The sequence below is a fragment of the Oncorhynchus masou genome, chromosome 15 (assembly GCF_036934945.1).
Source record: "Oncorhynchus masou masou isolate Uvic2021 chromosome 15, UVic_Omas_1.1, whole genome shotgun sequence".
Taxonomy (NCBI): domain Eukaryota; kingdom Metazoa; phylum Chordata; class Actinopteri; order Salmoniformes; family Salmonidae; genus Oncorhynchus; species Oncorhynchus masou.
Window position 1 is genome coordinate 57,900,029 of NC_088226.1, and position 21,631 is coordinate 57,921,659.

At 40.5% G+C, this 21,631-nt stretch overlaps 1 protein-coding gene across 5 annotated transcripts in view; it reads left to right on the plus strand.

The window, feature by feature from the left end:
• The window catches only part of LOC135556534 (CUGBP Elav-like family member 5), a 381,570-nt gene that overhangs the window by 348,909 nt on the left and 11,030 nt on the right, over positions 1-21,631 (plus strand). The window lies entirely within an intron of this gene.

A 21,631-nucleotide genomic window follows, 5' to 3' on the forward strand; every position in this document is an offset into this window, starting at 1 on the left:
ACTTCTCTGTAGTGGCTCTTCTCTATAGTGGCTCTTTACTTCTCTATAGTGGCTCTTCTCTATAGAGGTTCTTTGCTTCTCTACAGAGGCTCTTTACTTCTCTGTAGAGGCTCTGTACTTCTCTATAGAGGCTCTTTGCTTTTCTACATAGTCTCTTTACTTCTCTATAGAGGCTCTTTACTTCTCTATAGTGGCTCTTCTCTATAGTGGTTCTTTACTTCTCTATAGTGGCTCTTTACTTCTCTATAGAGGCTCTTTACTTCTCTATAGTGGCTCTTTACTTCTCTATAGTGGCTCTTTACTTCTCTATAGTGGCTCTTTACTTCTCTATAGAGGCGCTTTACTTCTCTATAGTGGCTCTTTACTTCTCTGTAGAGGCTCTACGTCTCTATAGAGGCTCTTTACTTCTCTATATAAGGTATTTAGTTCTCTATAGTGGTTCTTTACTTCTCTATAGAGGTTCTTTGCTTCTCTACAGAGGCTCTTTACTTCTCTGTAGAGGCTCTGTACTTCTCTACAGAGGCTCTTTTCTTCTCTGTAGTGGCTCTTCTCTATAGTGGTTCTTTACTTCTCTATAGTGGCTCTTTACTTCTCTATAGTCGCTCTTCTCTATAGAGGTTCTTTGCTTCTCTACAGAGGCTCTTTACTTCTCTGTAGTGGCTCTTCTCTATAGTGATTCTTTACTTCTCTATAGTGGCTCTTTACTTCTCTATAGTGGCTCATTACTTCTCTATAGTGGCTCTTTGCTTCTCTGTAGAGTCTCTTTACTTCTCTGTAGAGGCTCTGTACTTCTTTATAGAGGCTCTTTGCTTTTCTATACAGAGGCTCTTTGCTTTTCTCTACAGAGGCTCTTTACTTCTCTACAGAGGCTCTTTGCTTCTCTATAGTGGTTCTTTACTTCTCTACATAGGCTCTTTGCTTCTCTATACAGAGGCTCTTTGCTTCTCTATACAGAGGCTCTTTACTTCTCTATAGTGGCTCTTTACTTCTCTATAGTGGCTCTTTACTTCTCTATAGTGGCTCTTTACTTCTCTATAGAGGCTCTTTGCTTCTCTTCAGACACTCTTTACTTCTCTATAGAGGCTCTTTGCTTCTCTTCAGACGCTCTTTACTTCTCTATAGAGGCTCTTTACTTCTCTGTAGAGGCTCTGTACTTCTCTTTAGAGGCTCTACTTCTCTGTAGATGCTATTTGCTTCTCTACGGAGGCTCTTTACTTCTCTGTAGAGGCTTTGTACTTCTCTATAGAGGCTCTTTACTTCTCTATATAAGGTATTTAGTTCTCTATAGTGGTTCTTTACTACTCTATAGAGGTTCTTTGCCTCTCTACAGAGGCTCTTTACTTCTCTGTAGAGGCTCTGTACTTCTCTATAGAGGCTCTTTGCTTTTCTACATAGTCTCTTTACTTCTCTATAGAGGCTCTTTACTTCTCTATAGTGGCTCTTCTCTATAGTGGTTCTTTACTTCTCTATAGTGGCTCTTTACTTCTCTATAGAGGCTCTTTACTTCTCTATAGTGGCTCTTTACTTCTCTATAGTGGCTCTTTACTTCTCTATAGTGGCTCTTTACTTCTCTATAGAGGCGCTTTACTTCTCTATAGTGGCTCTTTACTTCTCTGTAGAGGCTCTACGTCTCTATAGAGGCTCTTTACTTCTCTATATAAGGTATTTAGTTCTCTATAGTGGTTCTTTACTTCTCTATAGAGGTTCTTTGCTTCTCTACAGAGGCTCTTTACTTCTCTGTAGAGGCTCTGTACTTCTCTACAGAGGCTCTTTTCTTCTCTGTAGTGGCTCTTCTCTATAGTGGTTCTTTACTTCTCTATAGTGGCTCTTTACTTCTCTATAGTGGCTCTTCTCTATAGTGGTTCTTTACTTCTCTATAGAGGTTCTTTGCTTCTCTACAGAGGCTCTTTACTTCTCTGTAGAGGCTCTGTACTTCTCTACAGAGGCTCTTTACTTCTCTATAGTGGCTCTTCTCTATAGTGGTTCTTTACTTCTCTATAGTGGCTCTTCTCTATAGAGGTTCTTTGCTTCTCTACAGAGGCTCTTTACTTCTCTGTAGTGGCTCTTCTCTATAGTGGTTCTTTACTTCTCTATAGAGGCTCTTTGCTTCTCTTCAGACGCTCTTTACTTCTCTATAGAGGCTCTTTACTTCTCTCTAGAGGCTCTGTACTTCTCTTTAGAGGCTCTACTTCTCTGTAGAGGCTATTTGCTTCTCTACGGAGGCTCTTTACTTCTCTGTAGAGGCTCTGTACTTCTCTATAGAGGTTATTTGCTTCTCTACAGAGGCTCTACTTCTCTATAGAGGCTCTTTGCTTCTCTGTAGAGTCTTTTTACTTCTCTGTAGAGGCTCTGTACTTCTCTATAGTGGCTCTTTACTTCTCTATAGTGGCTCTTTACTTCTCTATAGAGGCTCTTTGCTTCTCTTCAGACACTCTGTACTTCTCTATAGAGGCTCTTTGCTTCTCTACAGAGGCTCTTTACTTCTCTGTAGAGGCTCTGTACCTCTCTATAGAGGATCTTTGCTTCTCTATACAGAGGCTCTTTACTTCTCTGTAGAGGCTCTACGTCTCTATAGAGGCTCTTTACTTCTCTATATAAGGTATTTAGTTCTCTATAGTGGTTCTTTACTTCTCTATAGAGGTTCTTTGCTTCTCTACAGAGGCTCTTTACTTCTCTGTAGAGGCTCTGTACTTCTCTACAGAGGCTCTTTTCTTCTCTGTAGTGGCTCTTCTCTATAGTGGTTCTTTACTTCTCTATAGTGGCTCTTTACTTCTCTATAGTGGCTCTTCTCTATAGAGGTTCTTTGCTTCTCTACAAAGGCTCTTTACTTCTCTGTAGTGGCTCTTCTCTATAGTGGTTCTTTACTTCTCTATAGTGGCTCTTTACTTCTCTATAGTGGCTGTTTACTTCTCTATAGTGGCTCTTTACTTCTGTATAGTGGCTCTTTACTTCTCTATAGTGGCTCTTTACTTCTCTATAGAGGCTCTTTACTTCTCTATAGTGGCTCTTTACTTCTCTATAGTGGCTCTTTACTTCTCTATAGTGGCTCTTTACTTCTCTATAGTGGCTCTTTACTTCTCTATAGAGGGTCTTTGCTTCTCTTCAGACACTCTTTACTTCTCTATAGAGGCTCTTTGCTTTTCTTCAGATGCTCTTTACTTCTCTATAGAGGCTCTTTACTTCTCTGTAGAGGCTCTGTACTTCTCTTTAGAGGCTCTACTTCTCTGTAGAGGCTATTTGCTTCTCTACGGAGGCTCTTTACTTCTCTGTAGAGGCTCTGTACTTCTCTATAGAGGCTCTTTACTTCTCTATATAAGGTATTTAGTTCTCTATAGTGGTTCTTTACTACTCTATAGAGGTTCTTTGCTTCTCTACAGAGGCTCTTTACTTCTCTGTAGAGGCTCTGTACTTCTCTACAGAGGCTCTTTACTTCTCTGTAGTGGCTCTTCTCTATAGTGGTTCTTTACTTCTCTGTAGAGGCTCTTTGCTTCTCTTCAGACGCTCTTTACTTCTCTATAGAGGCTCTTTACTTCTCTCTAGAGGCTCTGTACTTCTCTTTAGAGGCTCTACTTCTCTGTAGAGGCTATTTGCTTCTCTACGGAGGCTCTTTACTTCTCTGTAGAGGCTCTGTACTTCTCTATAGAGGTTATTTGCTTCTCTACAGAGGCTCTACTTCTCTATAGAGGCTCTGCTTCTCTGTAGAGTCTCTTTACTTCTCTGTAGAGGCTCTGTACTTCTCTATAGTGGCTCTTTACTTCTCTATAGTGGCTCTTTACTTCTCTATAGAGGCTCTTTGCTTCTCTTCAGACACTGTACTTCTCTATAGAGGCTCTTTGCTTCTCTACAGAGGCTCTTTACTTGTCTGTAGAGGCTCTGTACCTCTCTATAGAGGATCTTTGCTTCTCTATACAGAGGCTCTTTACTTCTCTGTAGAGACTCTACGTCTCTATAGAGGCTCTTTACTTCTCTATATAAGGTATTTAGTTCTCTATAGTGGTTATTTACTTCTCTATAGAGGTTCTTTGCTTCTCTACAGAGGCTCTTTACTTCTCTGTAGAGGCTCTGTACTTCTCTACAGAGGCTCTTTTCTTCTCTGTAGTGGCTCTTCTCTATAGTGGTTCTTTACTTCTCTATAGTGGCTCTTTACTTCTCTATAGTGGCTCTTCTCTATAGAGGTTCTTTGCTTCTCTACAGAGGCTCTTTACTTCTCTGTAGTGGCTCTTCTCTATAGTGGTTCTTTACTTCTCTATAGTGGCTCTTTACTTCTCTATAGTGGCTGTTTACTTCTCTATAGTGGCTCTTTACTTCTCTATAGTGGCTCTTTACTTCTCTATAGAGGCTCTTTACTTCTCTATAGTGGCTCTTTACTTCTCTATAGTGGCTCTTTACTTCTCTATAGTGGCTCTTTACTTCTCTATAGTGGCTCTTTACTTTTCTATAGAGGCTCTTTGCTTCTCTTCAGACACTCTTTACTTCTCTATAGAGGCTCTTTGCTTTTCTTCAGACGCTCTTTACTTCTCTATAGAGGCTCTTTACTTCTCTGTAGAGGCTCTGTACTTCTCTTTAGAGGCTCTACTTCTCTGTAGAGGCTATTTGCTTCTCTACGGAGGCTCTTTACTTCTCTGTAGAGGCTCTGTACTTCTCTATAGAGGCTCTTTACTTCTCTATATAAGGTATTTAGTTCTCTATAGTGGTTCTTTACTACTCTATAGATGTTCTTTGCTTCTCTACAGAGGCTCTTTACTTCTCTGTAGAGGCTCTGTACTTCTCTACAGAGGCTCTTTACTTCTCTGTAGTGGCTCTTCTCTATAGTGGTTCTTTACTTCTCTGTAGAGGCTCTTTGCTTCTCTTCAGACGCTCTTTACTTCTCTATAGAGGCCCTTTACTTCTCTCTAGAGGCTCTGTACTTCTCTTTAGAGGCTCTACTTCTCTGTAGAGGCTATTTGCTTCTCTACGGAGGCTCTTTACTTCTCTGTAGAAGCTCTGTACTTCTCTATAGAGGTTATTTGCTTCTCTACAGAGGCTCTACTTCTCTATAGAGGCTCTGCTTCTCTGTAGAGTCTCTTTACTTCTCTGTAGAGGCTCTGTACTTCTCTATAGTGACTCTTTACTTCTCTATAGTGGCTCTTTACTTCTCTATAGAGGCTCTTTGCTTCTCTTCAGACACTCTGTACTTCTCTATAGAGGCTCTTTGCTTCTCTATACAGAGGCTCTTTACTTCTCTGTAGAGGCTCTACGTCTCTATAGAGGCTCTTTACTTCTCTATATAAGGTATTTAGTTCTCTATAGTGGTTCTTTACTTCTCTATAGAGGTTCTTTGCTTCTCTACAGAGGCTCTTTACTTCTCTGTAGAGGCTCTGTACTTCTCTACAGAAGCTCTTTTCTTCTCTGTAGTGGCTCTTCTCTATAGTGGTTCTTTACTTCTCTATAGTGGCTCTTTACTTCTCTATAGTGGCTCTTCTCTATAGAGGTTCTTTGCTTCTCTACAGAGGCTCTTTACTTCTCTGTAGTGGCTCTTCTCTATAGTGGTTCTTTACTTCTCTATAGTGGCTCTTTACTTCTCTATAGTGGCTGTTTACTTCTCTATAGTGGCTCTTTACTTCTGTATAGTGGCTCTTTACTTCTCTATAGTGGCTCTTTACTTCTCTATAGAGGCTCTTTACTTCTCTATAGTGGCTCTTTACTTCTCTATAGTGGCTCTTTACTTCTCTATAGTGGCTCTTTACTTCTCTATAGTGGCTCTTTACTTCTCTATAGAGGCTCTTTGCTTCTCTTCAGACACTCTTTACTTCTCTATAGAGGCTCTTTGCTTCTCTTCAGATGCTCTTTACTTCTCTATAGAGGCTCTTTACTTCTCTGTAGAGGCTCTGTACTTCTCTTTAGAGGCTCTACTTCTCTGTAGAGGCTCTGTACTTCTCTATAGAGGCTCTTTAATTCTCTATATAAGGTATTTAGTTCTCTATAGTGGTTCTTTACTACTCTATAGAGGTTATTTGCTTCTCTACAGAGGCTCTTTACTTCTCTGTAGAGGCTCTGTACTTCTCTACAGAGGCTCTTTACTTCTCTGTAGTGGCTCTTCTCTATAGTGGTTCTTTACTTCTCTATAGAGGCTCTTTGCTTCTCTTCAGACGCTCTTTACTTCTCTATAGAGGCTCTTTACTTCTCTCTAGAGGCTCTGTACTTCTCTTTAGAGGCTCTACTTCTCTGTAGAGGCTATTTGCTTCTCTACGGAGGCTCTTTACTTCTCTGTAGAGGCTCTGTACTTCTCTATAGAGGTTATTTGCTTCTCTACAGAGGCTCTACTTCTCTATAGAGGCTCTTTGCTTCTCTGTAGAGTCTCTTTACTTCTCTGTAGAGGCTCTGTACTTCTCTATAGTGGCTCTTTACTTCTCTATAGTGGCTCTTTACTTCTCTATAGAGGCTCTTTGCTTCTCTTCAGACACTCTGTACTTCTCTATAGAGGCTCTTTGCTTCTCTACAGAGGCTCTTTACTTCTCTGTAGAGGCTCTGTACCTCTCTATAGAGGATCTTTGCTTCTCTATACAGAGGCTCTTTACTTCTCTGTAGAGGCTCTACGTCTCTATAGAGGCTCTTTACTTCTCTATATAAGGTATTTAGTTCTCTATAGTGGTTCTTTACTTCTCTATAGAGGTTCTTTGCTTCTCTACAGAGGCTCTTTACTTCTCTGTAGAGGCTCTGTACTTCTCTACAGAGGCTCTTTTCTTCTCTGTAGTGGCTCTTCTCTATAGTGGTTCTTTACTTCTCTATAGTGGCTCTTTACTTCTCTATAGTGGCTCTTCTCTATAGAGGTTCTTTGCTTCTCTACAGAGGCTCTTTACTTCTCTGTAGTGGCTCTTCTCTATAGTGGTTCTTTACTTCTCTATAGTGGCTCTTTACTTCTCTATAGTGGCTGTTTACTTCTCTATAGTGGCTCTTTACTTCTGTATAGTGGCTCTTTACTTCTCTATAGTGGCTCTTTTACTTCTCTATAGAGGCTCTTTACTTCTCTATAGTGGCTCTTTACTTCTCTATAGTGGCTCTTTACTTCTCTATAGTGGCTCTTTACTTCTCTATAGTGGCTCTTTACTTCTCTATAGAGGCTCTTTGCTTCTCTTCAGACACTCTTTACTTCTCTATAGAGGCTCTTTGCTTCTCTTCAGACGCTCTTTACTTCTCTATAGAGGCTCTTTACTTCTCTGTAGAGGCTCTGTACTTCTCTTTAGAGGCTCTACTTCTCTGTAGAGGCTATTTGCTTCTCTACGGAGGCTCTTTACTTCTCTGTAGAGGCTCTGTACTTCTCTATAGAGGCTCTTTACTTTTCTATATAAGGTATTTAGTTCTCTATAGTGGTTCTTTACTACTCTATAGAGGTTCTTTGCTTCTCTACAGAGGCTCTTTACTTCTCTGTAGAGGCTCTGTACTTCTCTACAGAGGCTCTTTACTTCTCTGTAGTGGCTCTTCTCTATAGTGGTTCTTTACTTCTCTATAGAGGCTCTTTGCTTCTCTTCAGACGCTCTTTACTTCTCTATAGAGGCTCTTTACTTCTCTCTAGAGGCTCTGTACTTCTCTTTAGAGGCTCTACTTCTCTGTAGAGGCTCTGTACTTCTCTACAGAGGCTCTTTACTTCTCTGTAGTGGCTCTTCTCTATAGTGGTTCTTTACTTCTCTATAGAGGCTCTTTGCTTCTCTTCAGACGCTCTTTACTTCTCTATAGAGGCTCTTTACTTCTCTCTAGAGGCTCTTTACTTCTCTGTAGAGGCTCTGTACCTCTCTATAGAGGATCTTTGCTTCTCTATACAGAGGCTCTTTACTTCTCTGTAGAGGCTCTACGTCTCTATAGAGGCTCTTTACTTCTCTATATAAGGTATTTAGTTCTCTATAGTGGTTCTTTACTTCTCTATAGAGGTTCTTTGCTTCTCTACAGAGGCTCTTTACTTCTCTGTAGAGGCTCTGTACTTCTCTACAGAGGCTCTTTTTCTTCTCTGTAGTGGCTCTTCTCTATAGTGGTTCTTTACTTCTCTATAGTGGCTCTTTACTTCTCTATAGTGGCTCTTCTCTATAGAGGTTCTTTGCTTCTCTACAGAGGCTCTTTACTTCTCTGTAGTGGCTCTTCTCTATAGTGGTTCTTTACTTCTCTATAGTGGCTCTTTACTTCTCTATAGTGGCTGTTTACTTCTCTATAGTGGCTCTTTACTTCTGTATAGTGGCTCTTTACTTCTCTATAGTGGCTCTTTTACTTCTCTATAGAGGCTCTTTACTTCTCTATAGTGGCTCTTTACTTCTCTATAGTGGCTCTTTACTTCTCTATAGTGGCTCTTTACTTCTCTATAGTGGCTCTTTACTTCTCTATAGAGGCTCTTTGCTTCTCTTCAGACACTCTTTACTTCTCTATAGAGGCTCTTTGCTTCTCTTCAGACGCTCTTTACTTCTCTATAGAGGCTCTTTACTTCTCTGTAGAGGCTCTGTACTTCTCTTTAGAGGCTCTACTTCTCTGTAGAGGCTATTTGCTTCTCTACGGAGGCTCTTTACTTCTCTGTAGAGGCTCTGTACTTCTCTATAGAGGCTCTTTACTTTTCTATATAAGGTATTTAGTTCTCTATAGTGGTTCTTTACTACTCTATAGAGGTTCTTTGCTTCTCTACAGAGGCTCTTTACTTCTCTGTAGAGGCTCTGTACTTCTCTACAGAGGCTCTTTACTTCTCTGTAGTGGCTCTTCTCTATAGTGGTTCTTTACTTCTCTATAGAGGCTCTTTGCTTCTCTTCAGACGCTCTTTACTTCTCTATAGAGGCTCTTTACTTCTCTCTAGAGGCTCTGTACTTCTCTTTAGAGGCTCTACTTCTCTGTAGAGGCTCTGTACTTCTCTACAGAGGCTCTTTACTTCTCTGTAGTGGCTCTTCTCTATAGTGGTTCTTTACTTCTCTATAGAGGCTCTTTGCTTCTCTTCAGACGCTCTTTACTTCTCTATAGAGGCTCTTTACTTCTCTCTAGAGGCTCTTTACTTCTCTGTAGAGGCTCTGTACCTCTCTATAGAGGATCTTTGCTTCTCTATACAGAGGCTCTTTACTTCTCTGTAGAGGCTCTACGTCTCTATAGAGGCTCTTTACTTCTCTATATAAGGTATTTAGTTCTCTATAGTGGTTCTTTACTTCTCTATAGAGGTTCTTTGCTTCTCTACAGAGGCTCTTTACTTCTCTGTAGAGGCTCTGTACTTCTCTACAGAGGCTCTTTTCTTCTCTGTAGTGGCTCTTCTCTATAGTGGTTCTTTACTTCTCTATAGTGGCTCTTTACTTCTCTATAGTGGCTCTTCTCTATAGAGGTTCTTTGCTTCTCTACAGAGGCTCTTTACTTCTCTGTAGTGGCTCTTCTCTATAGTGGTTCTTTACTTCTCTATAGTGGCTCTTTACTTCTCTATAGTGGCTGTTTACTTCTCTATAGTGGCTCTTTACTTCTGTATAGTGGCTCTTTACTTCTCTATAGTGGCTCTTTTACTTCTCTATAGAGGCTCTTTACTTCTCTATAGTGGCTCTTTACTTCTCTATAGTGGCTCTTTACTTCTCTATAGTGGCTCTTTACTTCTCTATAGTGGCTCTTTACTTCTCTATAGAGGCTCTTTGCTTCTCTTCAGACACTCTTTACTTCTCTATAGAGGCTCTTTGCTTCTCTTCAGACGCTCTTTACTTCTCTATAGAGGCTCTTTACTTCTCTGTAGAGGCTCTGTACTTCTCTTTAGAGGCTCTACTTCTCTGTAGAGGCTATTTGCTTCTCTACGGAGGCTCTTTACTTCTCTGTAGAGGCTCTGTACTTCTCTATAGAGGCTCTTTACTTTTCTATATAAGGTATTTAGTTCTCTATAGTGGTTCTTTACTACTCTATAGAGGTTCTTTGCTTCTCTACAGAGGCTCTTTACTTCTCTGTAGAGGCTCTGTACTTCTCTACAGAGGCTCTTTACTTCTCTGTAGTGGCTCTTCTCTATAGTGGTTCTTTACTTCTCTATAGAGGCTCTTTGCTTCTCTTCAGACGCTCTTTACTTCTCTATAGAGGCTCTTTACTTCTCTCTAGAGGCTCTGTACTTCTCTTTAGAGGCTCTACTTCTCTGTAGAGGCTATTTGCTTTTCTACGGAGGCTCTTTACTTCTCTGTAGAGGCTCTGTACTTCTCTATAGAGGTTATTTGCTTCTCTACAGAGGCTCTACTTCTCTATAGAGGCTCTTTGCTTCTCTGTAGAGTCTCTTTACTTCTCTGTAGAGGCTCTGTACTTCTCTATAGTGGCTCTTTACTTCTCTATAGTGGCTCTTTACTTCTCTATAGAGGCTCTTTGCTTCTCTTCAGACACTCTGTACTTCTCTATAGAGGCTCTTTGCTTCTTTACAGAGGCTCTTTACTTCTCTGTAGAGGCTCTGTACCTCTCTATAGAGGATCTTTGCTTCTCTATACAGAGGCTCTTTACTTCTCTGTAGAGGCTCTACGTCTCTATAGAGACTCTTTACTTCTCTATATAAGGTATTTAGTTCTCTATAGTGGTTCTTTACTTCTCTATAGAGGTTCTTTCCTTCTCTACAGAGGCTCTTTACTTCTCTGTAGAGGCTCTGTACTTCTCTACAGAGGCTCTTTTCTTCTCTGTATTGGCTCTTCTCTATAGTGTTTCTTTACTTCTCTATAGTGGCTCTTTACTTCTCTATAGTGGCTCTTCTCTATAGAGGTTCTTTGCTTCTCTACAGAGGCTCTTTACTTCTCTGTAGTGGCTCTTCTCTATAGTGGTTCTTTACTTCTCTATAGTGGCTCTTTACTTCTGTATAGTGGCTGTTTACTTCTCTATAGTGGCTCATTACTTCTCTATAGTGGCTCTTTGCTTCTCTGTAGAGTCTCTTTACTTCTCTGTAGAGGCTCTGTACTTCTTTATAGAGGCTCTTTGCTTTTCTATACAGAGGCTCTTTACTTCTCTACAGTGGCTCTTTGCTTCTCTATAGTGGTTCTTTACTTCTCTACATAGGCTCTTTGCTTCTCTATACAGAGGCTCTTTGCTTCTCTATACAGAGGCTCTTTACTTCTCTATAGTGGCTCTTCTCTATAGTGGCTCTTTACTTCTCTATAGAGGCTCTTTACTTCTCTATAGTGGCTCTTTACTTCTCTATAGTGGCTCTTTACTTCTCTGTAGTGGCTCTTCTCTATAGTGGTTCTTTACTTCTCTATAGTGGCTCTTTACTTCTGTATAGTGGCTGTTTACTTCTCTATAGTGGCTCATTACTTCTCTATAGTGGCTCTTTACTTCTCTATAGAGGCTCTTTGCTTCTCTTCAGACACTCTGTACTTCTCTATAGAGGCTCTTTGCTTCTTTACAGAGGCTCTTTACTTCTCTGTAGAGGCTCTGTACCTCTCTATAGAGGATCTTTGCTTCTCTATACAGAGGCTCTTTACTTCTCTGTAGAGGCTCTACGTCTCTATAGAGACTCTTTACTTCTCTATATAAGGTATTTAGTTCTCTATAGTGGTTCTTTACTTCTCTATAGAGGTTCTTTCCTTCTCTACAGAGGCTCTTTACTTCTCTGTAGAGGCTCTGTACTTCTCTACAGAGGCTCTTTTCTTCTCTGTATTGGCTCTTCTCTATAGTGTTTCTTTACTTCTCTATAGTGGCTCTTTACTTCTCTATAGTGGCTCTTCTCTATAGAGGTTCTTTGCTTCTCTACAGAGGCTCTTTACTTCTCTGTAGTGGCTCTTCTCTATAGTGGTTCTTTACTTCTCTATAGTGGCTCTTTACTTCTGTATAGTGGCTGTTTACTTCTCTATAGTGGCTCATTACTTCTCTATAGTGGCTCTTTGCTTCTCTGTAGAGTCTCTTTACTTCTCTGTAGAGGCTCTGTACTTCTTTATAGAGGCTCTTTGCTTTTCTATACAGAGGCTCTTTACTTCTCTACAGTGGCTCTTTGCTTCTCTATAGTGGTTCTTTACTTCTCTACATAGGCTCTTTGCTTCTCTATACAGAGGCTCTTTGCTTCTCTATACAGAGGCTCTTTACTTCTCTATAGTGGCTCTTCTCTATAGTGGCTCTTTACTTCTCTATAGAGGCTCTTTACTTCTCTATAGTGGCTCTTTACTTCTCTATAGTGGCTCTTTACTTCTCTATAGTGGCTCTTTACTTCTCTATAATGGCTCTTTACTTCTCTATAGAGGCTCTTTGCTTCTCTATACAGAGGCTCTTTACTTCTCTATAGTGGCTCTTCTCTATAGTGGCTCTTTACTTCTCTATAGAGGCTCTTTACTTCTCTATAGTGGCTCTTTACTTCTCTATAGTGGCTCTTTACTTCTCTATAGTGGCTCTTTACTTCTCTATAATGGCTCTTTACTTCTCTATAGTGGCTCTTTACTTCTCTATAATGGTTCTTTACTTCTCTATAGAGGCTCTTTGCTTCTCTTCAGACGCTCTTTACTTCTCTATAGAGGCTCTTTACTTCTCTGTAGAGGCTCTGTACTTCTCTTTAGAGGCTCTACTTCTCTGTAGAGGCTATTTGCTTCTCTACGGAGGCTCTTTACTTCTCTGTAGAGGCTCTGTACTTCTCTATAGAGGCTCTTTACTTCTCTATATAAGGTATTTAGTTCTCTATAGTGGTTCTTTACTACTCTATAGAGGTTCTTTGCTTCTCTACAGAGGCTCTTTACTTCTCTGTAGAGGCTCTGTACTTCTCTACAGAGGCTCTTTACTTCTCTGTAGTGGCTCTTCTCTATAGTGGTTCTTTACTTCTCTATAGAGGCTCTTTGCTTCTCTTCAGACGCTCTTTACTTCTCTATAGAGGCTCTTTACTTCTCTCTAGAGGCTCTGTACTTCTCTTTAGAGGCTCTACTTCTCTGTAGAGGCTATTTGCTTCTCTACGGAGGCTCTTTACTTCTCTGTAGAGGCTCTGTACTTCTCTATAGAGGTTATTTGCTTCTCTACAGAGGCTCTACTTCTCTATAGAGGCTCTTTGCTTCTCTGTAGAGTCTCTTTACTTCTCTGTAGAGGCTCTGTACTTCTCTATAGTGGCTCTTTACTTCTCTATAGTGGCTCTTTACTTCTCTATAGCAGCTCTTTGCTTCTCTTCAGACACTCGGTACTTCTCTATAGAGGCTCTTTGCTTCTCTACAGAGGCTCTTTACTTCTCTGTCGAGGCTCTGTACCTCTCTATAGAGGATCTTTGCTTCTCTATACAGAGGCTCTTTACCTCTCTGTAGAGGCTCTACGTCTCTATAGAGGCTCTTTACTTCTCTATATAAGGTATTTAGTTCTCTATAGTGGTTCTTTACTTCTCTATAGAGGTTCTTTGCTTCTCTACAGAGGCTCTTTACTTCTCTGTAGAGGCTCTGTACTTCTCTACAGAGGCTCTTTTCTTCTCTGTATTGGCTCTTCTCTATAGTGTTTCTTTACTTCTCTATAGTGGCTCTTTACTTCTCTATAGTGGCTCTTCTCTATAGAGGTTCTTTGCTTCTCTACAGAGGCTCTTTACTTCTCTGTAGTGGCTCTTCTCTATAGTGGTTCTTTACTTCTCTATAGTGGCTCTTTACTTCTGTATAGTGGCTGTTTACTTCTCTATAGTGGCTCATTACTTCTCTATAGTGGCTCTTTGCTTCTCTGTAGAGTCTCTTTACTTCTCTGTAGAGGCTCTGTACTTCTTTATAGAGGCTCTTTGCTTTTCTATACAGAGGCTCTTTACTTCTCTACAGTGGCTCTTTGCTTCTCTATAGTGGTTCTTTACTTCTCTACATAGGCTCTTTGCTTCTCTATACAGAGGCTCTTTGCTTCTCTATACAGAGGCTCTTTACTTCTCTATAGTGGCTCTTCTCTATAGTGGCTCTTTACTTCTCTATAGAGGCTCTTTACTTCTCTATAGTGGCTCTTTACTTCTCTATAGTGGCTCTTTACTTCTCTGTAGTGGCTCTTCTCTATAGTGGTTCTTTACTTCTCTATAGTGGCTCTTTACTTCTGTATAGTGGCTGTTTACTTCTCTATAGTGGCTCATTACTTCTCTATAGTGGCTCTTTACTTCTCTATAGAGGCTCTTTGCTTCTCTTCAGACACTCTGTACTTCTCTATAGAGGCTCTTTGCTTCTTTACAGAGGCTCTTTACTTCTCTGTAGAGGCTCTGTACCTCTCTATAGAGGATCTTTGCTTCTCTATACAGAGGCTCTTTACTTCTCTGTAGAGGCTCTACGTCTCTATAGAGACTCTTTACTTCTCTATATAAGGTATTTAGTTCTCTATAGTGGTTCTTTACTTCTCTATAGAGGTTCTTTCCTTCTCTACAGAGGCTCTTTACTTCTCTGTAGAGGCTCTGTACTTCTCTACAGAGGCTCTTTTCTTCTCTGTATTGGCTCTTCTCTATAGTGTTTCTTTACTTCTCTATAGTGGCTCTTTACTTCTCTATAGTGGCTCTTCTCTATAGAGGTTCTTTGCTTCTCTACAGAGGCTCTTTACTTCTCTGTAGTGGCTCTTCTCTATAGTGGTTCTTTACTTCTCTATAGTGGCTCTTTACTTCTGTATAGTGGCTGTTTACTTCTCTATAGTGGCTCATTACTTCTCTATAGTGGCTCTTTGCTTCTCTGTAGAGTCTCTTTACTTCTCTGTAGAGGCTCTGTACTTCTTTATAGAGGCTCTTTGCTTTTCTATACAGAGGCTCTTTACTTCTCTACAGTGGCTCTTTGCTTCTCTATAGTGGTTCTTTACTTCTCTACATAGGCTCTTTGCTTCTCTATACAGAGGCTCTTTGCTTCTCTATACAGAGGCTCTTTACTTCTCTATAGTGGCTCTTCTCTATAGTGGCTCTTTACTTCTCTATAGAGGCTCTTTACTTCTCTATAGTGGCTCTTTACTTCTCTATAGTGGCTCTTTACTTCTCTATAGTGGCTCTTTACTTCTCTATAATGGCTCTTTACTTCTCTATAGAGGCTCTTTGCTTCTCTATACAGAGGCTCTTTACTTCTCTATAGTGGCTCTTCTCTATAGTGGCTCTTTACTTCTCTATAGAGGCTCTTTACTTCTCTATAGTGGCTCTTTACTTCTCTATAGTGGCTCTTTACTTCTCTATAGTGGCTCTTTACTTCTCTATAATGGCTCTTTACTTCTCTATAGTGGCTCTTTACTTCTCTATAATGGTTCTTTACTTCTCTATAGAGGCTCTTTGCTTCTCTTCAGACGCTCTTTACTTCTCTATAGAGGCTCTTTACTTCTCTGTAGAGGCTCTGTACTTCTCTTTAGAGGCTCTACTTCTCTGTAGAGGCTATTTGCTTCTCTACGGAGGCTCTTTACTTCTCTGTAGAGGCTCTGTACTTCTCTATAGAGGCTCTTTACTTCTCTATATAAGGTATTTAGTTCTCTATAGTGGTTCTTTACTACTCTATAGAGGTTCTTTGCTTCTCTACAGAGGCTCTTTACTTCTCTGTAGAGGCTCTGTACTTCTCTACAGAGGCTCTTTACTTCTCTGTAGTGGCTCTTCTCTATAGTGGTTCTTTACTTCTCTATAGAGGCTCTTTGCTTCTCTTCAGACGCTCTTTACTTCTCTATAGAGGCTCTTTACTTCTCTCTAGAGGCTCTGTACTTCTCTTTAGAGGCTCTACTTCTCTGTAGAGGCTATTTGCTTCTCTACGGAGGCTCTTTACTTCTCTGTAGAGGCTCTGTACTTCTCTATAGAGGTTATTTGCTTCTCTACAGAGGCTCTACTTCTCTATAGAGGCTCTTTGCTTCTCTGTAGAGTCTCTTTACTTCTCTGTAGAGGCTCTGTACTTCTCTATAGTGGCTCTTTACTTCTCTATAGTGGCTCTTTACTTCTCTATAGCAGCTCTTTGCTTCTCTTCAGACACTCGGTACTTCTCTATAGAGGCTCTTTGCTTCTCTACAGAGGCTCTTTACTTCTCTGTCGAGGCTCTGTACCTCTCTATAGAGGATCTTTGCTTCTCTATACAGAGGCTCTTTACCTCTCTGTAGAGGCTCTACGTCTCTATAGAGGCTCTTTACTTCTCTATATAAGGTATTTAGTTCTCTATAGTGGTTCTTTACTTCTCTATAGAGGTTCTTTGCTTCTCTACAGAGGCTCTTTACTTCTCTGTAGAGGCTCTGTACTTCTCTACAGAGGCTCTTTTCTTCTCTGTATTGGCTCTTCTCTATAGTGTTTCTTTACTTCTCTATAGTGGCTCTTTACTTCTCTATAGTGGCTCTTCTCTATAGAGGTTCTTTGCTTCTCTACAGAGGCTCTTTACTTCTCTGTAGTGGCTCTTCTCTATAGTGGTTCTTTACTTCTCTATAGTGGCTCTTTACTTCTGTATAGTGGCTGTTTACTTCTCTATAGTGGCTCATTACTTCTCTATAGTGGCTCTTTGCTTCTCTGTAGAGTCTCTTTACTTCTCTGTAGAGGCTCTGTACTTCTTTATAGAGGCTCTTTGCTTTTCTATACAGAGGCTCTTTACTTCTCTACAGTGGCTCTTTGCTTCTCTATAGTGGTTCTTTACTTCTCTACATAGGCTCTTTGCTTCTCTATACAGAGGCTCTTTGCTTCTCTATACAGAGGCTCTTTACTTCTCTATAGTGGCTCTTCTCTATAGTGGCTCTTTACTTCTCTATAGAGGCTCTTTACTTCTCTATAGTGGCTCTTTACTTCTCTATAGTGGCTCTTTACTTCTCTGTAGTGGCTCTTCTCTATAGTGGTTCTTTACTTCTCTATAGTGGCTCTTTACTTCTGTATAGTGGCTGTTTACTTCTCTATAGTGGCTCATTACTTCTCTATAGTGGCTCTTTACTTCTCTATAGAGGCTCTTTGCTTCTCTTCAGACACTCTGTACTTCTCTATAGAGGCTCTTTGCTTCTTTACAGAGGCTCTTTACTTCTCTGTAGAGGCTCTGTACCTCTCTATAGAGGATCTTTGCTTCTCTATACAGAGGCTCTTTACTTCTCTGTAGAGGCTCTACGTCTCTATAGAGACTCTTTACTTCTCTATATAAGGTATTTAGTTCTCTATAGTGGTTCTTTACTTCTCTATAGAGGTTCTTTCCTTCTCTACAGAGGCTCTTTACTTCTCTGTAGAGGCTCTGTACTTCTCTACAGAGGCTCTTTTCTTCTCTGTATTGGCTCTTCTCTATAGTGTTTCTTTACTTCTCTATAGTGGCTCTTTACTTCTCTATAGTGGCTCTTCTCTATAGAGGTTCTTTGCTTCTCTACAGAGGCTCTTTACTTCTCTGTAGTGGCTCTTCTCTATAGTGGTTCTTTACTTCTCTATAGTGGCTCTTTACTTCTGTATAGTGGCTGTTTACTTCTCTATAGTGGCTCATTACTTCTCTATAGTGGCTCTTTGCTTCTCTGTAGAGTCTCTTTACTTCTCTGTAGAGGCTCTGTACTTCTTTATAGAGGCTCTTTGCTTTTCTATACAGAGGCTCTTTACTTCTCTACAGTGGCTCTTTGCTTCTCTATAGTGGTTCTTTACTTCTCTACATAGGCTCTTTGCTTCTCTATACAGAGGCTCTTTGCTTCTCTATACAGAGGCTCTTTACTTCTCTATAGTGGCTCTTCTCTATAGTGGCTCTTTACTTCTCTATAGAGGCTCTTTACTTCTCTATAGTGGCTCTTTACTTCTCTATAGTGGCTCTTTACTTCTCTATAGTGGCTCTTTACTTCTCTATAATGGCTCTTTACTTCTCTATAGAGGCTCTTTGCTTCTCTATACAGAGGCTCTTTACTTCTCTATAGTGGCTCTTCTCTATAGTGGCTCTTTACTTCTCTATAGAGGCTCTTTACTTCTCTATAGTGGCTCTTTACTTCTCTATAGTGGCTCTTTACTTCTCTATAGTGGCTCTTTACTTCTCTATAATGGCTCTTTACTTCTCTATAGTGGCTCTTTACTTCTCTATAATGGTTCTTTACTTCTCTATAGAGGCTCTTTGCTTCTCTTCAGATGCTCTTTACTTCTCTATAGAGGCTCTTTACTTCTCTGTAGAGGCTCTGTACTTCTCTTTAGAGGCTCTCACTTCTCTGTAGAGGCTATTTGCTTCTCTACGGAGGCTCTTTACTTCTCTGTAGAGGCTCTGTACTTCTCTATAGAGGCTCTTTACTTCTCTATATAAGGTATTTAGTTCTCTATAGTGGTTCTTTACTACTCTATAGAGGTTCTTTGCTTCTCTACAGAGGCTCTTTACTTCTCTGTAGAGGCTCTGTACTTCTCTACAGAGGCTCTTTACTTCTCTGTAGTGGCTCTTCTCTATAGTGGTTCTTTACTTCTCTATAGAGGCTCTTTGCTTCTCTTCAGACGCTCTTTACTTCTCTATAGAGGCTCTTTACTTCTCTCTAGAGGCTCTGTACTTCTCTTTAGAGGCTCTACTTCTCTGTAGAGGCTATTTGCTTCTCTACGGAGGCTCTTTACTTCTCTGTAGAGGCTCTGTACTTCTCTATAGAGGTTATTTGCTTCTCTACAGAGGCTCTACTTCTCTATAGAGGCTCTTTGCTTCTCTGTAGAGTCTCTTTACTTCTCTGTAGAGGCTCTGTACTTCTCTATAGTGGCTCTTTACTTCTCTATAGTGGCTCTTTACTTCTCTATAGCAGCTCTTTGCTTCTCTTCAGACACTCGGTACTTCTCTATAGAGGCTCTTTGCTTCTCTACAGAGGCTCTTTACTTCTCTGTCGAGGCTCTGTACCTCTCTATAGAGGATCTTTGCTTCTCTATACAGAGGCTCTTTACCTCTCTGTAGAGGCTCTACGTCTCTATAGAGGCTCTTTACTTCTCTATATAAGGTATTTAGTTCTCTATAGTGGTTCTTTACTTCTCTATAGAGGTTCTTTGCTTCTCTACAGAGGCTCTTTACTTCTCTGTTGAGGCTCTGTACTTCTCTACAGAGGCTCTTTTCTTCTCTGTAGTGGCTCTTCTCTATAGTGGTTCTTTACTTCTCTATAGTGGCTCTTTACTTCTCTATAGTGGCTCTTCTCTTCTCTATAGTGGCTCTTCTCTATAGAGGTTCTTTGCTTCTCTACAGAGGCTCTTTACTTCTTCGTAGTGGCTCTTCTCTATAGTGGTTCTTTACTTCTCTATAGTGGCTCTTTACTTCTCTATAGTGGCTGTTTACTTCTCTATAGTGGCTCAAAACTTCTCTATAGTGGCTCTTTGCTTCTCTGTAGAGTCTCTTTACTTCTCTGTAGAGGCTCTGTACTTCTTTATAGAGGCTCTTTGCTTTTCTATACAGAGGCTCTTTACTTCTCTACAGAGGCTCTTTGCTTCTCTTTAGTGGTTCTTTACTTCTCTACATAGGCTCTTTGCTTCTCTATACAGAGGCTCTTTGCTTCTCTATACAGAGGCTCTTTACTTCTCTATAGTGGCTCTTTACTTCTCTATAGTGGCTCTTTACTTCTCTATAGTGGCTCTTTACTTCTCTATAGAGGCTCTTTACTTCTCTTTAGTGGCTCTTTACTTCTCTATAGTGGCTCTTTACTTCTCTATAGTGGCTCTTTACTTCTCTATAGAGGCTCTTTGCTTCTCTTCAGACACTCTTTACTTCTCTATAGAGTCTCTTTGCTTCTCTTCAGACGCTCTTTACTTCTCTGTAGAGGCTCTTTACTTCTCTGTAGAGGCTCTGTACTTCTCTTTAGAGGCTCTACTTCTCTGTAGAGGCTATTTGCTTCTCTACGGAGGCTCTTTACTTCACTGTAGAGGCTCTGTACTTCTCTATAGAGGTTATTTGCTTCCCTGCAGAGGCTCTACTTCTCTATAGAGGCTCTTTGCTTCTCTATACAGAGACTCTTTACTTCTCTGTAGAGGCTCTACTTTATAGTGGCTCTTTACTTCTCTATAATGGCTCTTTACTTCTCTGTAGAGGCTCTGTACTTCTTTATAGAGGCTCTTTGCTTTTCTATACAGAGGCTCTTTACTTCTCTGTAGAGGCTCTTTACTTCTCTACAGAGGCTCTTTGCTTCTCTATAGTGGTTCTTTGCTTCTCTACATAGGCTCTTTGCTTCTCTATACAGAGGTTCTTTGCTTCTCTATACAGAGGCTCTTTACTTCTCTATAGTGGCTCTTTACTTCTCTATAGTGGCTCTTTACTTCTCTATAGTGGCTCTTTTCTTCTCTATAGAGGCTCTTTACTTCTCTATAGTGGCTCTTTACTTCTCTATAGTGGCTCTTTACTTCTCTATAGTGGCTCTTTACTTCTCTAGAGAGGCTCTTTGCTTCTCTTCAGACACTCTGTACTTCTCTATAGAGGCTATTTGCTTCTCTACAGAGGCTCTTTACTTCTCTGTAGAGGCTCTGTACCTCTCTATAGAGGCTCTTTGCTTCTCTATACAGAGGCTCTTTACCTCTCTGTAGAGGCTCTACGTCTCTATAGAGGCTTTTTACTTCTCTATATAAGGTATTTAGTTCTCTATAGTGGTTCTTTACTACTCTATAGAGGTTCCTTGCTTCTCTACAGAGGCTCTTTACTTCTCTGTAGAGGCTCTGTACTTCTCTATAGAGGCTCTTTGCTTTTCTACATTGGCTCTTTACTTCTCTACAGAGGCTCTTTACTTCTCTATAGTGGCTCTTCTCTTTAGTGGTTCTTTACTTCTCTATAGAGGCACTTTACTTCTCTATATAAGCTATTTAGTTCTCTATAGTGGTTCTTTAGTTCTCTATAGTGGTTCTTTACTTCTCTACAGAGGCTCGTTACTTCTCTATAGAGGCTCATTACTTCTCTATAGCGGCTCTTTACTTCTCTATAGAGGCACTTTACTTCTCTATATAAGATATTTAGTTCTCTGTAGTGGTTCTTTACTTCTCTATAGTGGTTCTTTACTTCTCTATAGAGGCTCGTTACTTCTCTATAGAGGTTATTTTCTTCTCTATAGAGGCTCATTACTTCTCTACAGAGGCTCTTTACTTCTCTATAGTGACTCTGTACTTCTCTATAGCGGCTCTTTGCTTTTCTACATAGGCTCTTTACTTCTCTACAGAGGCTCTTTACTTCTCTATAGAGGCTCATTACTCCTCTATAGCAGCTCTTTACTTCTCTATAGCGGCTCTTTACTTCTCTATAGTGGCTCTTTACTGCTCTATAGAGGCTCATCACTTCTCTATAGTGGCTCTTTATTTCTCTATAGAGGCTCATTACTACTCTTTACTACTCTGTCTTTACCGAGGTGGTCCCCAGGGCTGATGCTCCACTATTGAGCTTACTTTCAAAGTAGCCACCATCCATATTGAGATCCTCCTCAAATAGACTCATTCACATTCCACACAAGATTGCACATGTTCAACTAGAGGCTGGTTTTAAAAGAAACGTCCTGCAACCGTGAAACATCCTGCAACCGCGCACGCGTGTGTGTGTGCGTGTGCGTGTGTGCTTATTCATGGTATGTCAAACTATTGGATATTTTTAATGATGTTTAAAGAGGGTAGGAGTCTGTTTTGCTTCCCCTGTCCATACTGAGCAAATCTTTCACTGTAATCTCCTCTATCTCTCAGGATCTTACTGGAGTTTCATAGTGGTTCCCTCATCCTGTTCACACTCAGATCCAGCAGGGTATCTCAGAAACACAACAGACAGGCTCATTTTTTGACAGGTTCCCAGTTTTCCAGCGGGAAGTCTCACCACCAGCGCCTGCTATGTAGCAGTCCTTGTGATGGAGGGGAAGGAAGTGTAGTGAGCAAAATGGTGTA